Source organism: Ambystoma mexicanum, chromosome 2p (genome assembly GCF_040938575.1).
Source record: "Ambystoma mexicanum isolate Mex_15411 chromosome 2p, UKY_AmexF1_1, whole genome shotgun sequence".
In the NCBI taxonomy this organism is placed as follows: domain Eukaryota; kingdom Metazoa; phylum Chordata; class Amphibia; order Caudata; family Ambystomatidae; genus Ambystoma; species Ambystoma mexicanum.
The window spans coordinates 923,486,440-923,510,204 of record NC_090923.1 but is presented as its reverse complement, the minus strand read 5'-3'; the positions used below and the strand labels follow the sequence as shown (position 1 = coordinate 923,510,204).

Here is a 23,765-nt window from a genome sequence, read left to right as displayed (position 1 = left end):
TCTTTCTTGGTTAAAGATCTTAGAGGCTCAGAGCGGGACGCTAGATTCCTGATGAAGCGGCCACAATAAGTGACCATGCCCAGAAAACTCCTCACCTCAGCGACGTTTTCAGGTGGGCGGGCCTCTCTAATGTCCTTCACCTTACGGGGGTCGGGTGACACCCCATCCGCTTTAAACACGAACCCAAAGAACTCGATTGTTGTCCTGAGGAATTCGCATTTCTCTTTGTGTAAGGTGAGTCCCAAGAGACGGAGGCGCTCAAATGTCTTCGCAAGGCGGGCCATGTGTTCTGCCTCTGACTTGGAGTGTACTAGGATGTCGTCACTGATGTTGATGACCCCATCCAGATCTGCTAACGCCCCTCTTATGATATTTTGAAAAACTTCCGCTGCAGAGGACACTCCAAAACTCAGCCTCTTATACCGATACAGGCCCCGATGGGTGGTGAAGGTGGTGATGTATCGGGACTCAGGGTGCAGAACCACCTGATGATATCCTGCCCTCAAGTCCAGCTTGGAGAAGAATCTCGCCCCCTGTAATTCTGCAATGATGTCGTCCATGGTGGGGGTTAGGTGTCTCTCTCTTTTGATCGCCTTGTTGGGCAGGCGCATGTCGACACAAATCCTTACTGCATCTGGTTGTTTGGGCTTCCGTGCGACGACAATGGGTGAGACCCAAGGAGTGGGGCCTTCCACCTTCTCAATTATGTCCAGCTGGACAAGGTTGTCTAATTCCTGGTCTACCAGATCCCTGAGGTGAAACGGTATGCGCCGGTGCTTCAGAGCCACCGGTTGTATGGACTCATCAATGTGCAAGCGGACTGGTTCCCCCACCAACTGTCCAATGCCTTCAAAGAGGGATGTGTGCTTCTCCAGGAGCTCCTGGATGTCGTCAAGATATACGTTGTATGCGAATGTCACAATCCCCAAAGCTTCAGCAGCTGCGCAGCAGAGGAGCGTGTTGGTGCTCACCGGCGTGACGTAAAACCTTGCCCGAATGCCTGAGTTGCCATATTGAGTGTCAGCCACAAACACACCATCCAGTGGGATTGGATGGTTGCCTCCAAATGTGAAAATGCGCGCTCTCGGTGCCGCCAGCGGTGGCGGTGCCTGCATTGCATCATAGTGTTGCCTGGCCATCACGTTCACGGACGCCCCCGTGTCCACCAACATGGGTACTGAATCCCCATTGACCAGTACATCGCATCTCGGCTGTCTCTTGGAGTGCGATTTCAGCATTCTTACGCATGACACGAAGAAAACATTCTCTTCATCATCTTCTTCCTCCTCACCTTCTTGAGGGGGGCCATCGTCGGCCTGGTCCACCTGGGCAACATTGGATGTTCTCTGGGGGCGGAAAGAGCCAGCCCGGACAGGTCCCCTGGGGACCATTTTCGGGACCGTCGATCTGCACACTCTTGCAAAATGGTCTGTGCCCCCACATCGTCCACACTTCACTCCCGCTGCTGGACAGTCTGCTGGGTGCGGGAGGTCATATCCACATTTTAGGCACGAGGACTGCGCCCCTTGGGGCCGTGGACTTTGAGTATTCATGGGGCGTCTTGATCCGCGACCTCTTCCGACTGCGCATACCTCTTCCACCCTACCAGGGCGCACGCCCGCTTCCATCCTTGATGCCCGCAGCTCCGACACCTCGTGGCACCTCCCCAGTTCTAGGATGCGGGGTAGTGTTATACCAGGCTCGCGCAGGATTTGACGTCTCAGCTTACCAGAGGAACAGCCCTGAATGAGGTGGTTGCGAATCATCTCATCAGGGTCATTCCAAGCACAAGGTGCCGCCAGCCTGCGCAGCCGCCCATAAAACACATCCAAAGTCTCGTCATCTTTCTGTCTGGTGTTGCCCATTAGGAACCGTTCGTAATCCACATTGGCCATGGGCAGGAAGTGATTTTGGAGCGCAGTTTTGGCGGCATCAAAAGACCCATCCGCTGGTTGCAAGGACAAGAAGATCTCGTGCACAGCAGGGCCTGCAGAATACAGGAGAGTGGCCAACTTACTGTCGTCACTCGTTTCCATCGTGGCCCTGAAGTACATTTCCAGCCTGTCCATCCACATCTTCCACCTCTGTCCCAGGCTTGATGGCGTGCCCGAGACATCAAACTCTGGCATTGGCTGTAGGGTACCGGGAGGTCTCTGCAATGGCCTTGGTGGAAGGGCAGGCGGGGGTTGGGCTGGAGCAGCAGCCTGCTGTTGGGCCACGGCGGCCGCTGCACCTTGATCCATGGTGTAAAGCGCACAGGCACCCCGTGATGGGGCCGCAACTTGGACACCAAACACAACCAGTACCTTGATGAGGATCCCAGCCCCTCAGATGATTCAGATGATGTCCAGGTTCGAGGATTTTCCAGGCAAATGTAGGACCACCAGGTTCCAGACTTCAGCCGGTGTAGGATTGAAGAGTCCAAAAATTGAGCAGGGTAGGCCCCAGTGTGCATCCAGTAGGCCTCCAGGTAGCTCCACCCTTAAACTCGATGAAAAACAGTGAAAATGCAAATGACTTGCATTTCCACCAGCACGTGTTGCAAGCAGTGACTGTCCGCCACTGGATTCTCCAAAAATTGGGTCCGGATCTCTCACAGATGCTTCGTTATGAAGCCGTGAGTTTCCGAGGCCTTGTCGTCAAAATGGCCGCCGGCCACGCGTGTCTCTCCCCTCTCCGCGGCCAACCTTCCCGGATGCGCTCACACGCGATCATCTGCGCATCTCGGAAACGTTGCCACCTGTCCCAGGGATCGATCCGACTTCGTCGCCATTGTTAGCGGGCGATCCCGCCGCCCCCGTGAGCCCCCACGCCCCCGTGCACACAGAGACACACGGAGACCGATGCTGTTCGTGTGGGCTCCCCGGTGGCTCTGCTGCCGCCGGGCGACGCCCCTTTATTTATATGGCACGCGACGGAGTGAACGTCACTCCGTCGCGTGCTTGCCCTTAAAGGGGCCACGCCACACCACCCACCCCCAAAAAATGCCTATGATTTATTTCGGCAAAGTGTTTTCGTAAAAACACCCGCTGAAAAAACGACTGTCGATGAGACGACGTCGTACCATCACCTCTCTTACAGCCTTGATCACACCCCTTGCCTGACACGCTTGCTCTTTCTCTCACTGAGTTGACATTTGGACCCTAGCTCGTTTAAACCATTGCAAGGACACCTCTCTTTTGCACCTTAGCTCTCACTCTCACTCCCACCTTAGCTCTCGCTAGCACCCAGCCTAACTCTCACTCTTACACATGTGGCTGGCTCAGGTCTATTCCTACCAAGCCCTCGGAGACACCATTTGACAGGATTTTCTGTTGACTCCTCAATTTGAGAATGTACAATTGCGAAACCCAAAGTAGATTTTGTAGGGTGATCTTACTTTGCATTTTAGTACTTTTAGTTTTCCTATCAAGATAAGTGAAAACGTAACAGCCCTACTCCTATTTTTATTTACTTAACATGCTTAGTCCTAGTATATTTCTTCTGTGCAGTTAACTCTCAATAGTATAGTTGCAAAACACATAATTCATTTTAGGCAGACATTAAAAACAAGCTTTGGCAAATCCAATGGATATAGTAAAAATACTTTGTACTCCCCCATGAACAGAAGTCTTTTTTCTTGCTAATATTAAGTGTTTTCAAGCACTAATGGGACAATATCTGACAAATTAAAGTAATTACTGGGTATGTATAACTCACGTCTTTACTGCTTTTGTACCTATAAATGTAAAACGCAATAACCTGAAAACGCCAAAACGAATGGTTCTGCCAATGCTTGTTTACTTTGGTTTCTCTTCACCTCCATTGGCTGTTGAGTTGACAGAATTGATGTTAGGTTTCAATTTCCCCAGAAACGTTTTTTCTTTCTTTACTACCTTGGCGCTTGATTCTGCACCTTCAATTTTTTCGCTATTGCAATTGTCTGTTTTAATGTGGGATCTCCACATATCTGAAGTCATTCTTGCATGGCTGAAGTGTTTATGTGTATAAGAACCGTATTCCTTATTAATTCACCAGGACCAATACCGGCCCTGATTTTGCACTGAACAGCTAAGGTGCGCAATGCAGAGACATAGTCCTCCACTCCTTCGTCTGTTCTTTGGTTCCCTTGAGTTCAAGTATAATCTATTACTCGCCTCATTTCCTTTAGATAGGTCATATTTGTTTAATTGTTTTATAGAAATGTCATAGACATGCATGTCCCCACCTACTAACTCTTCTGCTGCTGAAGGTGGTAGATCTCTGAATTTTTTCTGACCTTCTGTTCCAAGAGCATTTAATAAAAAGGGCGTTTTCTTTTCTGCTGCAACATTTGCATTATCTCTGGAAGCAACGGAGTTGTTCCAATAATCTTGCCATTACACCCATGGAACTGGTGAATCCCTCAACATAGGCTAAAAGCTATGAGGGAGAGGAACTGTGATGGTTTGCATGGCAGGTCACTGTGGGCAGCACGTCAGAGGCTGTGTGACTCTCTCCTCTCCTCTGCTGATTTCTTCCTCTTTCTTTTGCTGCTGCACGATTAACTGGAACAATTTAACTTGCTCTTGAACGTTTCTGTGACGAAAAAACGTTGTTTGTTCTGTCACTAATCTAATGACTTAACCTCTGCACCTGCATTGGAACAAAAACACATAGCTTCTGTGAGTCTTGGTCGGGCAATCAATGTCTTAACTGCAATGCTTTCTACACCTGCAGATGCCTCTCCTTGGACTCACTTAATGCACTTTCTTTGCCTGTCACTCGACCTTCAGCAATTGCACGAGTGGGATAATACTTCGGCTCTGTGTCTTTAATAGAATCACAACTTTCTTTAACGTTCGAATGGAAAATCTATTCTAATCCAAGTCAAATTATGATTGCTTGAAGCTTTCTCACCACCAACAAGGCTTTGTTCGCCCAGTCTGTGGCTTTCAGGAGGCCTTCTAGGCATGCTCTTCAGAAGCCATTGGCCCTCTGACTGGGTGAGCCTTGAAACACAATATAACTATCCCTGTTTGCTGCATACACCATTTCATCCATTTGACTAAGGTAACTGAGGACACTGCCTTGTGAGGTTTCCATAGGACAATCAGCAGTGTTTCTCCAGGTGGCCTAAACTGTTCCATTGCTGCATCAAAGGCTTCATGGCTTCTGATCAGACAGAGCTTGGGCCGCACTGGAAAAGCTGGGTAGGTAACAGTCTTAATCTTAGTTCTCTTGCTGATATGAAATGTTATCCCTTCCGGGGCATAACTATTGGTATTCCCTTTCAGAGCTCTGACGTCTGATACCCTTTTGCAGAACAACAGACATAGGTGCGTTGTCAGTTTGGCCGTCAAAGCTTGCCGGGATAGCTTGCTGTCATCATCTCCGAAACAACTGCAACACCTCATTTATGTCCCTTAGTCGTGTACTTGGGAGTTGGAGGTCTCAAAGATTTGACACCTTTGAGCAGTCTGCATACGCTAGTTTGCCTTTCACTGAACCCCTACACTCTTGTGACCTGCTGAGGTTGCGGACATGAAGGTATTTATCATTACCCTGGGCAGCTAAGACCCAAGGGATGTTAACAATATGGATCACATCTGATGTAGCGGGATGAGTGCCGCTCTCCATACATCAGCTGCTCCATTTGGCTCAAACTGTTCTGTATGATTTGGTTGTTCGGGGATCATCAACCCTTCCATAAAGTGTTCAGCATACTCTGAAATCTCTGGCTTTTGTCGGGCACCCGTCAAATCGACCACACTACTATTTTAATGAGCCCTGAACCACCAGCTGGTATGGAAGTCTTGCTAGGTCCAGAAGAATCACTTGTTCCATTGGAAGGGGAATGCTTTTGTCCATGGACATCTCCAGGAAGACTGGAAACTATGCTTGGCCTCACCAGACTGGTGTTATTAACGCTAGCCTTGCTTGTTGCCTCCTTGGCTTCTGCTAGCAGCCCCACGATCATTGTGAATGGGGGAAAGCGAACTCAATTTAGGTCCCCAATCCTGCAGAAAGGCATCAGTCACTAGGGAGTCTGGGTCCGGTCTCCAAATGCAAAACCATTAGAGCTGTATGTTCACTCACGAGGAGCAAAGATCTGTGTGGCAAGGGCCCCTCTGACTGCCTTGTCCAGATTCCAGTCACCTGAGTCTCAGAAGTGACTCGGGTATCAGTCTTCTACCTGATTGGAGAGGCCCAGAGGTGTTATGTCATAACCCTATGTTATGTCCTTCTCCAGGCAGAAATGCCAAATCTCCTGCTAGCATCCTGCATCTGGTCACTACCAGTTAGTTGATATACCGCACCACTCTGACGTTGATCATTTTAAGCAGGATGCAGCATTTGGACTTCTTCCGGGTGAAGCTTCTCAATGCAAATGACCCCACTAGCAGCTCCAAACAATTCATGTGTAGCTTGAGCACCTCCTTCGACTATCTATCTCTGGCCAAGATTTCTCCTAGAATTGGATTCAATCACTAGGCCCTAAGAGGACCTGAAGATCTCGTCCCCTTTCCAAGCCTCCATTGCTGGAACCAACATGATAATTCAGTTCTTGCTTCTTGTGATAACAGTATTCCCTGCTTGTGTGGCAACCCTTTCTGGAGCTGTTGGATCTTGAGACGTTGGAGGGCATGATAACCAAGGGGACCTGGGAAAATCACCTGATCAATGAAGCAAGCTGGCCTACAATCTTCACCAACTCGATCAGGGATATCTGAGCCCTTGTCAGGATCAATTTGATCTCCCACTTTATGAACTTGACCTTTGAGAGGGAAGACTGAGGATTATCTAGACTGAATCTACATTGAAATCCAGGAATTAATGGATGAATTTACAATTCCTCCCTGTTCACTAGGAAGCCCAGATCCTCCAACAACCTTCACCTATTCCATCATCTGTCTGACATCAGTTTGTCCTAAGACATGATACACATGTCATCTAGAGAAATTATCAGCCTGATGCCCCTGCTCGCGCAAAGTACTCACCACTGGCTTGAGAACCTTGGTGAAACTCCAGGGAGCCGATGAAAGACCGAAGGGGAGACCATTGAATTTGCAGCACTGCCCCTGCCACACAAATTGTGGGAAACATTGGTGTGGTTCGAAAATGGGGACAGTGGGATAGCTGTCTTGAAGGTCCAATCAAGCCTGCCAATCTCCTTTTTTCAAGATTTCTCAGAGGAGGTGAATTCCCTCCATCTTAAAATGGCTATATACCAGGGATGCCTTTAGGATCCTGAGATTGATAGCAGGCCTGACTTTCAGTTTTCTCTTTACCAAAAAAACAGACTGCTGACAAATCTGTCTGGTCACTGGTTTACTGGGGAGATTGTTTCATTGGGTTCCAGCTTGCTTATTTCTTTGGTCAACAGGGTCTGATCCTCCTCTGAGAAAAATATGTGTGGCAGAGGATGTGATTGCTTGGACCTTTGAAAAAACTCTCAATGAAAATCCTGGACCGTTTCTAGCAACCATGTATCCCCGATAATGTGTTACCTCTTGCTTAAGCATGATGCAAGCCTCCCCCCGTAGTGCGTGTTAACGTGCTTGCTGTCACCTCTATTGACTGGCTGCTATCTATTGGTGCCTCTTCAGCCTCTTCTTGTACCTCTTTCCTGGGATGGAAAGAACGGGTTTGGCATACTGTCCTCTTGCCCTCGCTAGGATGACCTGCTGTTGAAGGACTATTGCTTTGCACCACGGCTGGCTGAGCGGCCCCTTCCAAACCTCTCAAAAATCGTGGGAGTGAACACCTTTTTCAGTGAAGCATTGGCATTGTCCAGAGCGGTGTATACGTGATGGCAAACCTCGCCATATCTTTCACAAAGGATTCTCTGAAGAGCATACCCTTTGCTGGCACTGCTGCCACCAAATGGACTAATTTGACCAATTAGGAGTCTATTTTGACTAGAATGGATCTATTACGCTCAGTTGAAATTGTGTAATTGGAGTTCCCTAGCAGACAAATGGCTGTTTGGGGCCAACCTGATAGGATGTGTTGGTCTACTGGAGTTTTCGCTCTCCTTTGCCTCCACTGCCATTTGAAGAATTTTCATGAGTAGACCCACCACATCCAACAGTTTGTCCTGAGAGCCCTTCCAGGATCTGTCAATTTGTTGCTTGATGTCTCTCCTGTACCTGCGCATGAAGGTCAACATTCAAGGTCTTTCTTTGGTGTGTCTGCCACTTTTCCCTGAAGAAGATGCCTGAGACACTCTGCCCTAAGCTTGCTTCTGGCCTCACGACCAGTGTAGTTTGGAGATGTTTTTTATGGTAGTCCGCTACTTTGAAAGGGTGATCCCACTCTGAATATCTGGGGTGAATGAGCGTGTCTGGATCAAATTCGTCTCCAGATTTAACATCGCTGGCATCATCCGGAGGTCTCTTGCACTTTCTCTCCTGTGAACGCTCCTTTCTGCTAGTTTCAGAGACTGAGGAGACTTCTGAATCCTCATTGGCACTATAGTCAGAAGATTCAATGGAATCACTGCCCTGGTTGTCTTCTAGACTAGAGGGTTCATTGGTATGCTTGCTATGGTTAAAAACAGTGCTTGCTCAAAGGACCCAGGTGAGGTAGCTTGTTTGTTTGCTTACCCACTCAGCGCTGGGTCCGAGGGAGGGTAGAAGAATCTTTGCTCCTGCAGGTTTCAGGGATTCACCCTGCTTTGGCAGCCTGGCATGAGGTAACAGCTTAATCTGAGAAGGGACCCATCCACCCTGATGCCCCGGGAGAACGGCCTTCAGTCCTCCATCAGGCTCAGATTTCTGTTGAGTCGTCACACACTCACAAACACTGCTCTCCTCACTGTGTCATCTACTGAGGAGGCTATGATCCTTTTAAAGCTTAGAGTTATCTTGGAGTGCATATTTCTGGATCTCCTTTCCTTCTGCTCTCTTCTTCTCATGCACACAGGAAATTCTGAGGGAGATTCTGTGTTTTGTGTCTGGTCATGGCTAGTGTAGGAAAAGAGGCTCTGAATTTTAACTAAGGCTCCGAAATTCAACAAAAATGAAAACTGAGACCATTTGTGAATAAGAGTGTGAGACAAGAGTGTGAGGCTCTGGGCTGAACCTATGTCGGTATTGTGAATGCACAGAGCAAATACCGAAAAAGGTGGTCTGAATTTGGTACTGCATAAAAGCTGATATTGTCATTTTACACCACACTACAGTAATATGGACTAAGTTGTAATGAAGCATGAAGACTAACAATTATTAACCCCTAACCATTAACATATCCCCTTACTAATATTCAAGGCAGTTCAGTCCATAGCTCTATGGTGCAAAACTTTGGTGAAAATTGGTACACTAAATGAGATGGCAAACACAGGCTGTGAAATGTTAATTGGAAATGCAAGAATCAAACACGAAGAAGGAAAATTGCTTTTACAGTGAAGATGTGAGGAATGCTAGCTGCATAATGTAGAGCCTGTTTGCTGAAAGTAGTCTTGTTGTTCATGTTCACTCTGCAGGAAACTAATGCAGAGATATGTAACTTTGTCTTGCATCTGTTGATTTCTGGCTGAATCACGGTCAAAGGTACAGGCTGATCACATGCATTTTGGAATCTTCTGGAGGCTTGACAAAGGGAGGTGTTGTTTTTGATTGGCTAATGACATCACTGTCAGAGGCGGTTATTCCCTATACATTCTTTAAGCAAACTTACATTTGTGGGCAGATCACAGACCGAAGATTTAAAAAGGGCTGTCAGTCAGAGGGTGGGGGTCTTTCACTTCTTCCTGAGCCAGTCTGGCTCTGGGTCGGGGTGTACTGCATTCGCTGGCAGGCAGGCAGGCTGGCTCGGAAGGCTTCACTGAGTTAATTGATGCCAAGAGGGGCGACAGGCAGATAAGAGATTTTCTGTGTGAGCACTGTCCAGGCAACTGGGTGGAGAGAGGTCCTGACCTTGCTGTCCGAGAGCACACAGTGATTTTGATAAGTTCACAAGTAAAGAATTGAGGTGTGTGATCTATGGTTTGGGAGATGCACTTTACAAGCAATTGCTGAGTGGGGAATTCTGTGTTACATTAGCAAACGTGGGTAGTTATTTTTCATGTGGTTTTCACTGCCCAAGTAGCAAGCTTTAGATATAACCAAAGGCATTGAGGTGCACAAAGCAAATACTATCTTTCAAGGTCTTTAGATAACCATGTTTTGAACTGCAACACGAAAAAGGGTGTATCAATTCCATTGTGGGGAAAAGCTCATTTATCGCGGAGAAAGTAATTGCAAATGAAATGTTTTTGTGGCTTTTTCATTTTCATTTCTGAATCACAGTTAATGTTATGTGAAAACACTGTGCATTGCACATTTTGTTTTTTGTATTTCGCATAATTCTAATCTATTATAAAGAACAAGAAGAAAGAAACAAGTCAGCCTTGGTTTACTTCATATGTGTCCTAGTTCCTTGTGTTGGTATACGTGAAGCAGATGGTAGTTGCATTTTATCACAGTTGGTATCCTCATATTACCACAGGTGATAAAATGCAAAACAAAACTGGTCACTGTGAATTGGGTCCATCTCAGGGGCTGTTTATATGAAAACATGTATTCAGGTGTCCCGCTAAGCGTATTCTGGATTACCATCAACATTGTATTGTTGATAAAATACCACAATTGAAATTGTGATTTAGGGCACACCAGGTTTGGTCTTGGCTTACCGTTTATGATCCCAATATAAGAATAATATTATGCAGACCTGTATATTTAGAGCTCACCATAATACCACAGAATACCCCAAAAGACTTACCAAAAACACTGTAAAATACCTCTGAAACTAGGCAGCCTTCATCCCGGTGGTCTTGGGACATGGTGCCCATAGTCTACTTAGTTTGCAATCATCAGGGGCGGGTCTGGCGGGCTGTGGGCACTTCGGATGAAGCGCTCAAAACACTCATGCTCTGGTTTGCGAGTGTGTGGCAGAGTGCATATACATGATTCAGTCCGGTTTCTTCACTTATGATACAGTGAAGTGCTGTCAAGTATTTGTGGGAAGCTAAAGCCTTGTCGATTAACCAGGCGCCACACTGGCTGATGGCGGTCCGGTCATTCCCAGTTTCAGACTTGGGTTTGCACCAGTCGGAGCTCTAGCTTGCTCAGGTGTTTACTGTCTCCCTAACCTGCTAACTTGTGAGCACGTCGTTCACCCGATAAACTATGCCCAAGGGAAAATGTACTTGAAATAGTGCAAATGCTTAGTGCACGTGCTGCTCTAATGCGGCTTAACAATTGGTGCTGCGCTACTCCCTAACAAAAGAAATAGTTGTACTTAAGATGAGGGAAAAAGCAGAGGATAGTCACTAAGACAGCTTAACAGACCAGGTACCGGTTTAGATTAACATGTGGAGTGGATATCAGAGCTTTTGAGATTTTGAGAAGAGTAGGGTTAAGCATAATATGAGCCTCCTGTCTTGACATACAATGAAAATCATTCTGACATAGAAGGTAAGGAATGTGAGCAGGAGTTGAAGGAGATGTCAGGTTATAAAATCAATCAGAAAAAGACATATAATATATAGGGAATTGCCAGGCACCGACCAACCAGTTCAAGTATTCTATTACTTGGGACTAAAAGTAACAAAACGCTGCACAGATCCATTGAAGAATCATGTCGGAAATGTATTTGAGATTTGCAACGTTCTGCTGGTAGATTCATGTGGGCATAGAGCCAGAAAGTGATGTCTTGTATCAAATTCATTTGCCATAAAATAAATGGTGCTGGGCACGACCTAATATCAATATTTCTCTCTCTCTCTCTCTCTCTCTCTCTCTCTCTCTCTCTCTCTCTCTGTCTCTCTCTTTCTCTCGCTCTCTCTCTGTCTGCCACTCTATTTCTCTCTCTGATTATCTGGCCCTTTCTCTCTGTCTCTCTCTGTCTCACTCTCTGTGTCTCTGTCTCTATGCGGGCGAGAGTCCCATTATCAGAGGCGTGTTTGCTAAAGACACTCCAGCCATTGCTGACCGCTGTGTGAGCTAAGGAGAAAAAAACAGATATCTTGGGGGACAGGAATTTTCAAAATCTGAGTTAAAAAAACTGACAGGAAATTATTTCATTGTGCTAACATTATAAATTACCTCTTTTTGAAATTGTACAAGTTTTTTTTCTAATGATCACTCTCACTATATATTTTAGCTGTAATAAGAATGTTACACTTGTCTTACTGAGCAAAGCACATTGTCAAAACCTACAAAAACCATGTAAATTATTTTTTGGTAGAAGATAGACAGGCTTGTACACTCCTATTGTATTCTTTTGAAAAACCCTGATGTGAAAGGGGACACAAACACCATTTAGGGTTTCAGTCTGTTTTGCATACAAAGATTCAAGATCTGGCTAGAAGGGCTGCACCAGCTGCCATGCTATTGGGAGCTAAGGGCTGCAAAGGTATCAGTGTGTGGATAGCTGTGCATATTCTCAGCACCCAATGCACAGACATCGTAAGAGCTTTATTTATATATATTTGTGCTGTTGCACTTTGCAGTCATGTCTAGGTGAGATGTGCACTACGCACTTTATAGGAAAGTTTCACTTTGGTTTTTACTATGCATTTTGCAAATCAGTTATGCATTTCAGGCACTATGCACTTTATAATTTTGCACTGTCTGTATTTGTGCTATGCACTTTGCAGTTACGTCTTGTTTACATCTGCACTAGGCACTTGACAACTGTGTGCAGTAGATGGCTTGGCACTTGATTTGAAGTGGGCAATACCAGAGGACAATTCGCTGTATTTGCATATTTATTAAATCTATATTCATCTAGAGTTGTCCCATTTAAAGTGGTAAGAAATGTCCCTTTTAAAATTGATCTGAGAATGATCACAGACCTGTGTGAATGTGCAGCATATTAGTAATAATGACTACTCATGCCATTGTCATTTAGGCAATAAGCCCAGAGACTGTGGGCCATTAGCGCTTAAGGTAATACCCCCGGGGCCCATAGTTACATAGTTGCAGTGATGGCCACAGTCTCAGGGCTTATTGCCATTAGTACCCCAGTCAGTTAGACCGGGCTACTAGTGGTGGCTGTCTTCCGGCTGCGAGAAGCGCTGCATTTCGCAGCCAGGGGAAAACAGTGAAAAGGGAAAAAAAATGTCTGCCACAGACTGGACAACGTAGCCCATTTTCACTATCCGTGGTGGCCATAGTAAACAAAGAAAATGGCCACCATGGAAGGGGAGGCCATGGCAGCCACTGACTCACATGTAAAAAAAGGTCAACAAAAAAAATGCCCATTATGGAACAGGGAGAAGGGACTATATGTAGTACCTTCTCCCTTTCCATGGCAGCCTGAAGAAACACAGAAGAAAGGCGAGGACCAGCACAAGGGATACAGTGCGATGTGAGCGGGATTACCAGAAGGAAAGGCTCGCAAATGGTCCAATAGGTAAGTGCCTTTCTTTGTCTTTGTGCCGTGCCGGGTACTAATACTGAATATGTAATGATGTATTTTTATATTAGCATATTAATGTCTCATGCTCTGTCTTTGAAAGATATATATGGACATTCATCAGTTATGTGCACTTTGCAAAGAATTGACTTTCCTGTGTTGAATAGGGATTAAGCATACTATAAAATGGCCACCTCAATATACTGCTATTATGCAGTGAGCAAAACACCATAGAGTTGTATTTTATTCCTTTTAACCTTTGGAGAAGCATTGTGTTGTTTGAGTGTGAACAAGTGCTCAGGGGAGGCAAGAAACGCGTTGCTTTGCTTTGCTTTTTTCTACGTGTGGACATTCGTCCTGTTTAAACTCAAGCTTTTTTTCACACTCACTTTTGTCTGTCTGGTGCAGCCGTGTGTAGTGCGACCCAGACATCGTTAGAAGTCAGTTTCTGGTGTTTATATTATTACGACGTGTGGTGTTCCGCTCGGGTCGGCACCCACAATTCTTTTTTTTTTCCGATTGAAATGTATGCAGACGAAAAAAAAGTACACTGTTGATGCTTGGAAACCTGTAATGTCCTCTGCTGCAGGGGGAAAAAGCTTACTTTGGTCAACTGGCGGACGCCGCGCTTGTTGGGATGGTCAGGCACTTTGATTGTGAGTAATTGTGAGCACAGTGCAGTAAATAGATACAGTTTAAAGTCACGTTGTGTGACATAAACAAGGTGAGAGCCCTAGCTTTTTTATATTTGATATAGAAATATCTTTTCCAGACAAGTTGTTGGCTTTGCCTCCTTCCCCTCTACTGACTGAGTACATTTGGGCTATTTAAGCCACAGTCAGAGGTAACACACGTGCATGCACCAGTTAGGAATTATTAATTCCATTTCTTTTTTTAAATCTTAAACACAAGAGAAGCAGCAAGGCTCACGCCAGCTAAAGGTTTATTTGATGTGCAACAGACTCTGGCCAGTCCTGTGACTGGATGATCAGTGAGGATGATGTAAACTGGTTGTTGAAACAGATGGAGAAGCTGAAAAAGAGAGAAATATCTAAATGGTGGGAGTGGCGGGAGGAACACTCCCTACATAATTATTTGAATGTGGGACACATACCACGAGGCCTCTGCATTCTCATTACACCATCATTCGATGAGCAGGAGCTGCCAATGTTGAAGAAGTGGGGACTGGCCACTACGGCCAGTTCAGCAAGATGCTTGACCTTGTGGGTACAATTCGCCAAATCTGATCTCAGTAAAGTATTACTTCAAATTGAAGAAATAGAAATTAAGTTGAAAAGTATACAATCAACAGAGACTGGTAACAAATCGAGGGCCAGTACTGATACTGGTTTTCTTGCTTATGAAGAAGAGATCAAGCAGCGGAAGAAACTAATAGGTTTGCGAGATAAAATAGATTGCCAATCGGGCAGAGTACCGTTGCAAAAGGTTAGATTCTCTGAGGCAACAGGTGAAAAGGAATGGCACAGTGAGCATAGCATCAGCTGATGGCCTTTCGGCCTCAGAATCTGATGCCTCTTCCAGTTACAATGAAGTACTACCTGTAAAACTGAATATTTTAGAAGAGATACAGCTCCTTTGCCAGGATAGAAATGATTAGAAAGGCGCGCAGGGCCGCGGCAGAAGAAGAGGCAGATGTTGGCGTCAAGCGTCAAGAAGTGAAAGATCCGGAGAGGGGCACGGGGCAGGAGGATCGGCAAACAATAGAACAACAGGTCAACACGCTCTGGAAATCGGGGGAAGAAATTAGTGGCTTGACGTCCATGCAAGTGGTCAATCTGTCACAACATTTTGTGGCTCACAATATGTTTTGACAGTGACCCAAGAAGAAAAAGAACTATTACAGTTCAAGACCTGGATTTAGCGTATTTGAAAAAATTGAGACACATTAAATCCAGCTTGCCGCACAATTTGACTACTAAACAGGAGAACACTTTACATGATTTAGAAAATCTTCCCGATGTAGAAATTACGTCCTCAGATAAGGGTTCCAATATTGTCCTCATGGACCATGTGGATTATGTCCATGAGGCGAATAGACAACTTTGTGTTGTTATAAGAAGCTGGAACATAATATACTTTTCCCGATATCACCAGGGATCTCTTTAGATATTGCAAATGTGGTTGGATTTTGGCATTTTGGACCCAGTTTAAGCCAAATGTGGTTTACCTTCTGCTCCAGTTATCCCCACTATTTCCTTTCTCCCCAAAATACACAGGTCACTCCATAGACCACCGGGGAGACCCATGGTTACCCTCTCTGGGTCAGTATTAGAAAATATGTCTGCCTTTATTTATGAGACTCTGAATCCGTTGGTTTTGACTTTGCCTTCATTCATAAGGGACAATAAGGTTTTGCTCTCCCATATCAATGGTTTACCATGGGAATGGGGCATGCTGTTTACCACTCTTGATGTTCTATCATTGTATACTTCTATTGACCATCACATTGGGTTAGCAGCATGCCATTCCTTTCTTGATATGGGGTCCCTGAATTATCTCTGTCATACTGAAATGGTTGTTGAAATGACGGAATTCTGTCTCAGCCACAATGATTTTCTCTTTAATGATTCTTACAACCACCAGGTTAGGGGGACTGCAATGGGGGCTATTTTTGCCTCCCCATATGCTAACCTCATCATGGGGTGGTGGGAACACAATATTGTGTGGAGTCCTGGAAATGAATGCTATACTGACAAGGTGTCTTGCTGGCTTCATTATACCTGTTCATTCTGCTGAAGGGCATTGTGGCGTAGTGGCTGGACTTTGTAAAGATGCTGAATAGCAATGATTTAAACTTGCGCTTTACTGAAACACATAGCCCAACTGATCTGGTCTTTCTGGATGTGAAGGTCACTAAAGGGATGAATAGTTTGGGCACTACAGTGTTTTGTAAACCTACAAGCGCTAATCAACCGTTATCAGCTGTGCATAATCATCCTAGGACCTGCATACACAGTATCCCCTACAGGCGTTTGTGTGATGTTGGCGCAATTGTTCAGACTTGTCTGATTCTGTCATTCAGAGCTCTTCCATTCTCAAGCTGAGGCTGGAGAAAGTTGCAACAATCAATATGCTACAGTTTTCTTCCTCTGAGATCACTGTTTGCCTGAAAACCAGCATGTGAACCAAGATGAGCTAAGCACTTTCTGCTCGATTCGTCCTCATAAACGTGCAAGCCACCCACCCCCATTAAAACAATTTATTGCCATTCTGACCCTGCACCCCCTGTAAGGTATTTCTTTGAAGTGCCAGACCCTCGTCTGTGCTGCGGAACCCACCCAACACACCCACTACTAACCTTAAGCATTTTCATTATTATATATGCTTTCATTTGCACTAATGAGTTTGAAACCTAGAAAGAGATGCGAAACATAGCCTGATTCTTTTACATCACAATAAAGGTCAAGGCCTTCAATTAAAGCCACAAATGACCCAAATGTACTGACAATAATCATTGTGTGTAACTTATGTAGAAATGTGACAAGTAGCATAAAATGTTTTAAATAATTTGTCATTTAGTGTGCAACAATACTAGCTTAGGCAGTGACCACAGTGACCGGACCCTGACCTGCATGGAGCACAAGATGTTTGACGTCCTCAGCTACTCAGCCAACCAGGAGGAAGAGATGCTACCCACACCTACAGCACCACACCGTCTGGCCAATCGGGTCCATTTAGTATTTTTTGTTAGACTTACTTTAACTAATATAAATGTTGACATTGATGTAATGGGTTAGAGTTTTTTGGGTTATTTCCTAGCTGGAGAAATAAACCATCCTTTGAACTCTTGCAGCCGGGTCTCAGTGCCTCTTTCCCCGACAAGGGGTTTTTCCTGTTATTTTATTTCTTTTTCTCTCACAAGTAGTAAGACGGGGAAAGGCACCTAAATTTTTGGTGACCCCCGCGACGTGATTTAGAGAGGTGCCTTGAGGCCTGCGCCGCCCGGCAGCGAGATCCAGGGCGCCCCCCAGCAGAACCATCGCCTCCGCGGTTGACCAGACTGTGCACACCAAGAAGAAAGGGTCAAGGATTCCCAGTTGACGAATACCCGATCAAAAGCTGCTCGCCAAAGCAGGCCACGGCTTGGTTGGGGGACGGACCTGAGCGAGGACCGGCCGCGAGCGGCGAACCTGACTGAACACGTGGAGTCCCGGTTGCAAAGACCCCAAAGGAAGGTAAGGGGGAAATACGGGAAGAAGCGAATTAGTAACAAAGGGAAGGTAGCCAAGAATAGGGTCTGCGTGAGTGACGGTGAGGCTTTTCTGATCTATCCTTTATATGGCCATTAGGTGTTGTAAGAAGTGAGAAGAAGAAGAGAAGTGGTATCCTAACCCGTAGGGGGGAGAAGGCGGCGCCGCGTAGCATTTGTCCCGACCAAGTGCAGAATAGAGATAAAGAGAAAAAATAGTACGGGTCTCGTGTAGGCTCGGAGTAGTTTTTAGAATATTCTTTTTCCGTGGAAGTAAGAAATCTTGAGACATAATAAAGGTGAAAGAGGTCGGAAGTGAATGCGAAATAGTAGGTAGTATAGGGAAGAAGAAAAAACAGGGTCAGTAACGGGAATCGGGAAAGAACAAACGTGCGTAGGCAGTGTATGTGTATGTTGCATGATTATATGTTTGTTGGTCTGCTTTTATGTATATGTCTTGTTGAACATGCTAAAGTATTTTAACACAAGACATTTGTGATCAATACAAGGTAAAGCAGAAGAAATAAACTGTGAGAGGTGATCAGGTAACACCTCTCAGAAAGCTAATGTGACATATGGTAATTGTGGGCATTGATAAAGGACGTATTATTTCTACATATTGTAATTGATATACCAAGTAAGATTCAAAGGTACTAGAATACACAAGAAAGGAAAAGAAACATTGCCATGGGGGAAGTAACACCACTAGCACATATTTGCAAGCACCTTCCACTTTATAGCGACAGGATACAGAAGTATCACGATCAGTGGATCACTGAGATAAAGTGAGATAGGGTTACACCAATTTGGCCAGAAGGAGGATCATTTGACAAAAGAGTGTTGGACTTAGTATCAACACATTTGCTAGCGCGATACAAAGGGAAACAATTACAGAACCAGAGAGAAGTGTTAGATTTATGGCGAATGTTTGAGGAAGTTTCCCCCACGGCAGACGTAGGTACAAACAGAATGACGGAAAAGCAGAAAAACCCTGAAGAAGTAGGTGGGACACCAAAAAGGGAATGCTCAACGACTACAACCGAAAACAAAGTGACAAAAATCTATCCCTTAATGACTAGGCCAGCGGTAGGGTTTAGTGAACCCCTGTATATACCACCCACCGCTACTGCCCAGAGCGGGGCAACAGCCCCCGAACCTCCACCATATGACAAAGGAGGCCTGTATGGCCCCATGAGTGCGCCTCCCGTGGATATAGCACGTTTCACTGGTGATTTGAACCGTCAGCTAGCACAAGCACAAATGGAAATAACACGGTTAATTAAGAACTTTATGTGACAAAGGGCAAATGCTGCCAGGGGGAGGGGAGGTACCCCCGCTATCATTGGCAGATCTCACACCTCCGATCGGGGCAGCAAGCAATGCAACCCCAGCAGCCTCGGTATCAGGGCAGTTTATAGTATCGCACAGAGGCAAGAACAAGAGTGGCAGTCAGGATTGTTCCTGTTCCAATTGAATAACAAGCCAGTGAGAATTATACGCCCAGCTACACCAGGGAGTCAACAAAGTGGAGACCAGAATGGAAGACCAGGAAGTGAACCCAAGGAAAACTGGGAGGATAATAACGAGTTAGAGTCAGAAATAGAAGAAATATGGGACGATTTAGATGAATACAAAGAGGCAGCTGCCGCGGAGGGATCCCCGCTGCCAAACCACCGTTACCCAGACACACTATCGCCACCATTATGGCAAGGTAGATTAAGACAACAAACAGGGAGGATAGGAAACATATTGGTAAGTAAAGCGAAAAAAGGGAAGACAAGCAGAACGGGAAAGAAACAAAAACTACAAATGCCACTGATACATAAAGGAGCAGGTAGGCCAAATTACATTCCGTGGGCCCAAATGGACAAAACCAACCTGTTAAAACTCCTCCCCCCGCTGACGGGAGGGGCAGGTAAGTGGATACATGTATTTGAGAAGAACACGGCAGGCGTGCCGTTAGCTATAGGTGATGTAAAAAGTCTATTTGTTTCAGCAATCGGGGACCAAGCAGACACAATCTGGGAAAGCGCAGGGTTCCCGGGAGTAACAATGAGCTGTGACCGACACGATGGATCACAATTTAACAATGTTCGAGCACAAGTGTGGGATGCATTGCGGCGTGCATTTCCAGATGTTCCAGATTTACATGCAGTGATGCAGTGTACGATGGAGGAGAACGAGGATCCTGCGCAATTCATTTTGCGAGTGCAAGATTTATGGAGAAGCGAAACTGGTACGGCATGGAATCAATCAACAGCTTTATTCTATTTTATCATTAAAAAGGGGTTGCCAAAAGAGGTGCAGAAGGCCTTGGACAAAATAGCTGGGAACGAAGCCAAAGGGTGGCCTGAAATTCAGAGCATAATTGTACACCACTGGAGGAGGATCAAAGAGAAGGAAAAGGATGCCACGCAAAAGAGGCTGGCTGACGAAGCGAAATTAGTACAGACGAAATTTGTGAAGGTCACCGCCATTACTGCCAGTGCAACAGCAGACAGAGGAAACGAAGGAGAAGAAAACGCGGGAGGAAGGCCCGTCGGGATAGCAGCACAATGGTTTGGAGAGGACCAAGGACAGTGGAACGGAGAGGAACAACCATGCCAAGGATCGCAGTGGCAGAACAGGCCGGCCCAAGGAAGAGGTGGGTACCGCGGGCAAAGGGGAGGATATGGAGGAATGGGAAACAGAGGGTATGGTGGGCAAGGACCAAGGGGAGGACAACAGGGGTCGTGTTGGAATTGTGGAAGATGGGACATTATTCACGAGATTGTAGAATGCGACCATCAGGGTATTTTCAACAGCGAGTAGTGCCTGAAATAACACAAAAAGAGTGGAGAATACCATCCGATTTCATATTCCGCCCAATCACACCAACAGATGTAGTGCCAGGCACAATTATGTCCATAGACATTGACGCAGTTCAAGTTTCCAACAAACACATTGTGGTCATAGGCCTGGACACGCAAGGACGCGAGTGGAGAAGTGTGCTATGTATAGAGCCAAACATAATGCTAAAAGATATAACTGATGAAGAATTGTTTACTGATTACGAAGGGGATGGAGAAATAATAATGGAAATAAGCATACCATGTGACATTATGATTCAATACAGAGAAATACACAACCCACTCATGGCTAAAAAAAAAAGGCCCCACTGACAATATTTGAAGAAGACATGGCCAGAGGAGCACCTGAAATTTGGACTACAGGACCACACGATGTGGGATTGTTGCACGAGGTAACTCCCATAAAAATTAAACTGAAACCAGGTGCCCTCCCACCCAGAGTGAAACAATACCCAATATCCAAAGAAGCAGAGGAAGGTATTAGAGAAACAGTGAATGCACTCCTAAGCCAAGGGATCTTAGTGCCATCGACTTCCCCATGCAACACAGTGATCTTTCCATTTAAGAAAGCAAAAGGAGGGGCGTGGAGAATGGTCCAGGTCCTCCGCCCACTCAATGACATCATCCAAAAAGAGTTCCCTTTAGTGCCTAACCCGTCATCAATATTGTGCAGTATACCAAAAGAGGCAACTTGCTTCACTGTCATTGATCTGAAAAATGCCTTTTTCTCTGTGCCACTCACACCAGAATCACAGTACCTTACAGCTTTTACATTAGGAAACAACAGATATGAACATCGCAGACTCCCACAGGGGTATTGCGAAAGCTCGAGCATTTTTAACAGAGTACTACGAGAAGACATTGGCAACATAGATGTAGGAAGCACCATAATACAATACGTAGACAATTTACTTGTTTGCAGCAAAACAGAAGAAGAGTGTAGAGAAGACTCGATAACACTGCTTAACGTATTGGCTGCCAAGGGATACAAGGTGGACAAAGGAAAGTTACAATACTGCCTTGCTGATGTTGTGTATCTTGGCCAGCAAATATCTAAAGACGGAAAAAGAATATTACCAGACAGAGCAACAGCCATTCGACACATTATCATACCAAAAACAGTGAAGGACATGCAGAAATTTCTTGGCGTATGTAACTATTGCCGAGCGTGGATCCTCGATTACGCAGCATATACACGGCCAATACTTCAAGCACTAAAAGAAGCACAAAAGAACAGAGCCCCAATAAAATGGACACAGGAGACAATTGCTCAATTCTCTCGGTTAAAAGACCTTATTTCAGACCCCCCAGTCCTGCAAATCCAGATTATGAAAGGGAATTTTTCCTGTTTTCACACAGCAATGGAACATTAATGACAGCAGTATTGACACAACAGATATCACTAGGCCATAAACCATTAGCGTACTACAGTGGAATATTAGACCCAGTAATGCAGGGACATTTCGCTTGCAAACAGGCCCTCGCTGCAGCGGCCTTCGCCATTGAGAAAAGTGCCACGATCGTAATGGGATGTTCAGTGACGCTATATGCGGAACATTCGTTTTTTGCTATCTTGGAAAGATCAAAATCTACCCTCACATCACAGAGAGCCTCTGCTTATGAAATAATAATATCAAGTCCAAATGTACATGTGGTCAGATGCAAAACAGTGAACCCAGCTACCTTTATTACAGAGCCATGCACAACTGAGGATTTACAGGAACACGATTGTAGCACATACGAGGGAGAGGGCGATGACATTCCCAAAGCAAGCAAACACGCCCTTACAGAAGGTGAAACATATTTCATAGACGGGTCAGCATCGATAATTTCAAAGACAGGAGAGAAACATGTGGGGATGGCGGTAGTGCGCATGGAAGAAGACACATATGAAGTGATTGTGCAAAAATGCATCCCCTCACATTACTCTGCACAAGCAGCCGAACTGACTGCGCTAATCAGCGCGTTACACACAGCCAAAGGTTTTGCCGTGACCATATATTCAGATTCAGCTTATGTTACCACCACAGTTCACTCAGGGCTGTCACGTTGGCAAAGGAGAGGGTTCAGAAGAGAAGACGGGTCGGTCCCCTGTACAACACACCACGTTGCTAAATGAACTAATAGAAGCTTTAGCAGAACCATCTGTAGTAGCAGTGGTTAAATGCCAAGCCGATACCCATAACACAGACGCCATCTCATTGGGGAACGTGGCAGCCGACGCAGCTGCGAAAGAAGCCTCGTACTTCAATAAGACACCAACATCTGAGTAAATTGTAAAAACAATCACAGCAGAACAACCAACAGATGCATACAATAACACGCCCATAGCACAATTGATAGCACTCCAGAGAAGGGCCCCTCCAGAAGAGCACGAGTTGTGGGGCAAACGAGGGTGTAAGCAATCAGCCACAGATCTCATTTGGAGACAGGAAACGACAGGCAAGGTAGTGATGCCTGTAGAATTATTAGAAGTAGCATTCCAACAACTGCATTTTCCAGCTCACGTTGCAAAACAACACATTGCCTCAGATATTCAAGAGGATTGGTTTGTTCCTAATCTACATGAATACTTAACTAAATTTGTGATTGAATGTACTACATGCCAAACTTACAATTCAGGAATGACATTGCGAACTCTGCGTGGCACTTTGCCATGCCCTACAGGTCAATTTAGAGAACTACATATCGATTACGCCGATATGGGAGAAAGATGTAACGGAGCAAGATACTTGATTGTGGTGGCATGCCCTTTTTCACGGTGGGTGTAAGCGGGCCCCTGTCCCCATCCTGATGCAAAATGTGCTGCCAAGTTTCTTGTGCGAGAAGTATTCTCACGGTGGGAATCTGTGACGTGATCCGTTCAGACAACGGCACGCACTTTGTAAATGACCTCTTCAAAGAAGTGACCTCCCTTCTGGGGGTGAAACACAAATTATGTTCGATTTATCATCCAATGGCCAATGGAGTTGTGGAGAGGATCAACGGGCTGCTTAAAAGCAATTTATCGAAATTATGCAGCACGCTGAAAAAAAATTGGGTATACTGTCTGCCCCTAGCACTGTTCCAACTCAGAAACCAACCATGCAAGGACCATCATTTAAGCCCGCACGAAATCGTGACGGGAAAGAGAATGCACACACCGCTCTCCCCTGTTAGGAGAGCTTCTGATGCGCACAGGGCTGCCACAGTGCTGGGAGAAGAATTTAAGGAATACCTAACACAGCTAACATGCGCAGTATGCAGCATAGCAAAACAAATTGTTTCACCATTTACTGAAGATGTAGCAACAGACACCTCCATGCCGACAAAAGACAACCCAGAGGGGCCTTTAATGCCAGGGG

General features: G+C 45.5%; 1 protein-coding gene across 1 annotated transcript in view; it reads right to left on the bottom strand.

The window, feature by feature from the left end:
• Nucleotides 1-23,765, bottom strand: part of LOC138565964 (mucin-2-like) — a 233,662-nt gene that overhangs the window by 170,582 nt on the left and 39,315 nt on the right. The gene's annotated exons all lie outside the window — the stretch shown is intronic.